Source organism: Alexandromys fortis, unplaced genomic scaffold (genome assembly GCF_014885135.2).
Source record: "Alexandromys fortis isolate MF-2015 unplaced genomic scaffold, M_Fortis_MF-2015_v1.1 scaffold_102, whole genome shotgun sequence".
Lineage (NCBI taxonomy): Eukaryota > Metazoa > Chordata > Mammalia > Rodentia > Cricetidae > Alexandromys > Alexandromys fortis.
The window spans coordinates 3,632,367-3,636,559 of NW_026067984.1; the positions used below are offsets into that span (position 1 = coordinate 3,632,367).

Here is a 4,193-nt window from a genome sequence, read left to right on the forward strand (position 1 = left end):
TCTTCTATTATTTTCATATAATTCACTTTTGATTCGGTTTCTTCTAATTCTTCTGGAGTAGGGTGTACAATTCTTCTTATTTCGGGATCCCTGGATTCTGGTGATGTCATGTTGCCTTTCATGTTGTTGGAGGAAGTCTTGCATTGGCGCCTTCCCATCTCCTCTTTCAAATGGAGCCAGGAGAGGCCTGGTGTCTTGGTCCAGTCTTTGCTATGACTGAGTCTCTGGGTGTATCTCTTCAGTGTAGAAGCAGCGCCCGTCCCGTCGAGCTAGAAGTCCTCAGCACCCAAACATGGACACCCGTCCAGATGGAACTCCACAGCACCTAAACAGGGCCGCCTGGTAGCCCAGTGATCCAGGGACAGAAGGAAGGATGGGGCAGGCAGTGCAGGATCCAGGAGAGCACAGGAGCCCCTGGAGCCCAGGCTGAGGGTGCCCAGGCTCTCTTACTGGGGACCTTGAGGCTCACTGCTCTGGGTGGGTAGCCTTAGAGTAGGAGCTTAAAGTAGGACGAGCTGTAATATTTCATCTACATGCGTGTATACTACGAACGGTGAAGGCTTCAGGAAGCACCAGCGAGCATCCTCAACTCTTCTCTGTAACCTTACTAAACTCATCCCCGGAGTAAAATGGTGGGTGGTCCCCAGGAGTACATCGCTCTCCTGGTTTCCCGGTGACCTGGCCTTTAAAAGTGATTCTGTAGCATCCTTATCAAATGGGCACTGAGAAGTTGACTTCTCACCCGGACCGAAGACAACTAAAAACAGGTTGAAAGTCCACATGCATTTTGCATCTGACACCTTTCAGTCAGGTCAGCAGGCTGTTCGATCTCATTCTGCTTCAAGGCCGAAGGCGCCAAGATAAGTTATTGTTCTGAACCTATGGTCATGATGAATTCTGGGAAAAACAAAAGCCTATGGGACAGATCCCTCCTGAAGTAAGGGCAGTTTTCCACGAAGGGAAAGTGACTCTGGCCCAAAAGCTACCCTGTTCCTTCAAGTAGTGAAGACGTCGTGGGCGCACCGTTTAGACCAGATCTGAGATCATGGTCAAGGAGATGCCAGCTAGACCAGGGCTGCTTGAACTCCTGCTTCCTAGTGAGCGCTCATGCCAATGCCCCAAAGACAGGTGGAGGAGTCGTACAGGAGAGCCTTACTGGCGCCTCCTCCTGGTGTAACCGCACTGAATCACTCCCTTTCCCCTGTTCTTCATGATTGTGCAGTCTGCTAATTGGCATATTGGGAGTAGAAGAGCAGGGCTTGTTGGTATGGCTGGGTCCAGGGCTTTAGCCCTAAAAACTTTGGCCATCCTTACATCTCCCAACAATAAGGGCTGGTCTTGGAAGCTTCGTCACTTTGAAAGCAAATCTTTTGGGTTTTGTAAGCAAAATGCGTTTACAAACCCATGGTGGTATCTCCAAGGGTTGCCTGTGTAGGATGAAACGCCCTGTGGATTTATGTGTTCACACAGTTCATTCACAGCAGATTGGAATTCCCTTTCTGCTCCTTTGCTCCCCGAGGGACCCTTAGGTTGCTCTATTTGAGTGGAAACAGCTTGGAGCCATGGAAACCTCACCAGAACATTCTGGGCACAGCTGGAGTTGACTTTGTAGGCTGCACAGCCATTGAAGACAGCCATTATGATGGAGACAGCGTTGGGGGTGTGGATCTCTTTGTCACCAACCCCCTCTGCTGGCATTGAGTTTTCACCTCATGACTAACCCCTGTTCCTCATCAAATACGATTTTTATCTCCATGGGGTCTTAAAAATAGCAACTCCAAACCAAAGCAAAATGTGTTTATTTACAAACATAAGGGCTCCATGAAAACAAATTGCTTGCAGGGCTCATTTTCCATCCCACCGTCCTCCCTCTGCCCCTCGCAGTCTCAGCCCTTCTCCTGTCACGCTCTGTGGGCCTCCAGATGCGAGCCACACCTCAACACATCATTGCCAGGGTCAGCGACGAAGCGTCTCTTTTTTTCTGTCGAACACAAAGTACTTAAAGTATGTATCCATATAAACTGTCACTAACTATTAACAGACTTGTGCTTATGAGATTTTCTAAAATGTCTTAATTTTTTTGGCAGATACCGATGTTAGAATCTTACGTGTTATCTGATCTAAAGGAACGGTTAAAATAAAATCAAAGTAGGGGAAGGGTGGCTAGGTAAAAGCTGAGTGGTGCTTAACTGTTCTGGGAATGATACCATATTTAAAATCAATCCAGAATGGAAAATGGAGGCTGCTCTCAGGCATGACGGTCTATTTTACAGCTCTGTTTCTGTTCCTAGTCCCCCTAAAAGGCGGATACACCGAGGACTCGTGTCCGTACATGTGTTTCCTATTCCACATCCATCTCATCTAGCAGGAAGCAGATTCAAGCAGAAAGCACAGTCTTGCCTATGGATTTGTTGATGTAAAAGCAGACCCCACCCCTTTCAACCTGTGGTCTGCGGTGGGAGATGGGCAGACCTGTGCTGTAGACTTTTTGTTTAGCAGAAGAACTTAGTGAGTTAGATCAGAGTAGGATTGGAGTACTGTAAAATGGGATGATGTTATCATGGGCTGGCAGTCAGGGCTGGGGCAGGACCCTTACAGATCTCATAGGGTGAGAAGAGTGAAGTGTGCCGCTGTCCCGGGAACAGTATTGTAAACATGGGAACCCACAGATGTTTGAAGTCACTGCACCGTCAGCACATTGAGACGTGGCTCGCTCCGACTCCGTCAGTGATGTACTGAGCTTTGGAGGATCATTCTGGAAGCGCATAGTGTGGCCATAGAAGGATGACCATTTGATGTCTGAATGATGGTGGGTGGACCCTGAGAATTAGAAATAATAACGGAGATTATTGAGAGCTTATTAGAGATCAGGCATGGACTATTTCTCTACCTCGTTTTCTTAAATCTTCGCAGCCACCCCAAGAAGTAGCAGTTAGCCTCACTTGACACAATTTACAAATGGCTGACTTAGGATCCAAAAATCCTGGCTGAGGTCTATGTAGAACAATTTACATATGTTGATTGTTTATTCAAATGAAACTTAAATCAAATCAGATGTCAATGATCCTAGTCTAAGACGTTATAGGGACATACACTTTAGACTCTTTAAAGAAAGGGTGGCAGATAGTCCTGCTTCTGATGAGATTTCTTCTTGAGGAAACCGGAGTGTGTTGGCTTTGGTACCCACCCTCTCTTCTTCTGCGTCTCAGACCTTAGCCAAGCATAAGCTCTTCCTTTTCTGGCCTTTACTCTCTTCTCTCACCAGCTCTTTGTTTCTATAGAGTTTTGTTCCAAAATGATGTGCCAAGTTTCGTTACCCATTTCTCGGCCCCGGGGAGAATGAAAGAAAAGAAAAAAAAAAACTGTTTCTCAACCGTGCCTGCTGTTCCCTCATTGCTGTTGCTGTGAGAAGTCAGGCTTTGGAATTGGTGACTGCAAAAACCTGGGTTTTGTTAGGGAAATGGTATTTTACAGACAAAACTGCTAATAAAAAGTAAAATCTGTTCTTGGAAGAGTTAACTGTGGAATGGCCGAAAAATCCCACGACTAGGCACGGCCATGCTTAAAGAGCAGAAGAGCCCCAAGTGGAGGATTGTTCAGCAACCACCTGATACTATCCTGAAACTGAAAGGTTGTCACAATTTTGTGGAAAAAAAACTAAATATAACATGTGTAAGAAGAATAAGTGGGTTTATATTTTAACGATGTGATATTTTATTTAAACTGCGCCCACTGCCTAAATCGGGTTAGTTTCAGAAAACACAAATGGGTGGGGTCTCTTCTTGGCTGTAGAGTTTGTATTCTAGACTCAGACTAACTTTTTCCCCCCAAACTTTTGGCTCAACTTATGAAAAGAAGTGAGAACAGAAATGGAGAAAAATAACCAGTCATTAAGCCCTAGTCCAAATGGTATGTGTGGATTAAGTGGGATTTGAAATATCTTGAAGAATTTTTGCTTAATAAATATTCACTCACGTAACTGTTTATGTTCTCTCCCTGTTTTGACTTTTATGGACTTTTCAGTGCCTTCCTTTGCTGTACTTCTCAGTGTGAGCCCTTTTCTATCTGTATCTGGAGGTACAGAGTTGTGACTCTTACTCCCCCACGAGGTACAGAGTCGTGGCTCTTACTCCCCCCCCCCACGAGGTACAGAGTCGTGGCTCTTACTCCCCCCCCCACGAGGTACAGAGTCG

At 45.9% G+C, this 4,193-nt stretch overlaps 1 protein-coding gene and 1 long non-coding RNA gene across 3 annotated transcripts in view; one reads left to right on the forward strand and one right to left on the reverse strand.

The window, feature by feature from the left end:
• Dchs2 (dachsous cadherin-related 2) overlaps positions 1-4,193 on the forward strand; it is a 192,270-nt gene that overhangs the window by 85,846 nt on the left and 102,231 nt on the right. The gene's annotated exons all lie outside the window — the stretch shown is intronic.
• LOC126511593 (uncharacterized) overlaps positions 1,821-4,193 on the reverse strand; it is an 11,097-nt gene continuing 8,724 nt past the window's right edge. The window contains exons 3-4 of one of the 2 annotated variants that reach the window (XR_007594742.1): positions 2,597-2,820; positions 1,821-1,981 (exon numbers count right to left, since the gene is read on the reverse strand). This is a non-coding gene — a long non-coding RNA (uncharacterized lncRNA). Of the gene's footprint in view, positions 1,982-2,596; positions 2,821-4,193 lie in introns of those variants that run through there. The other variant, XR_007594741.1, reaches the window with a different exon arrangement.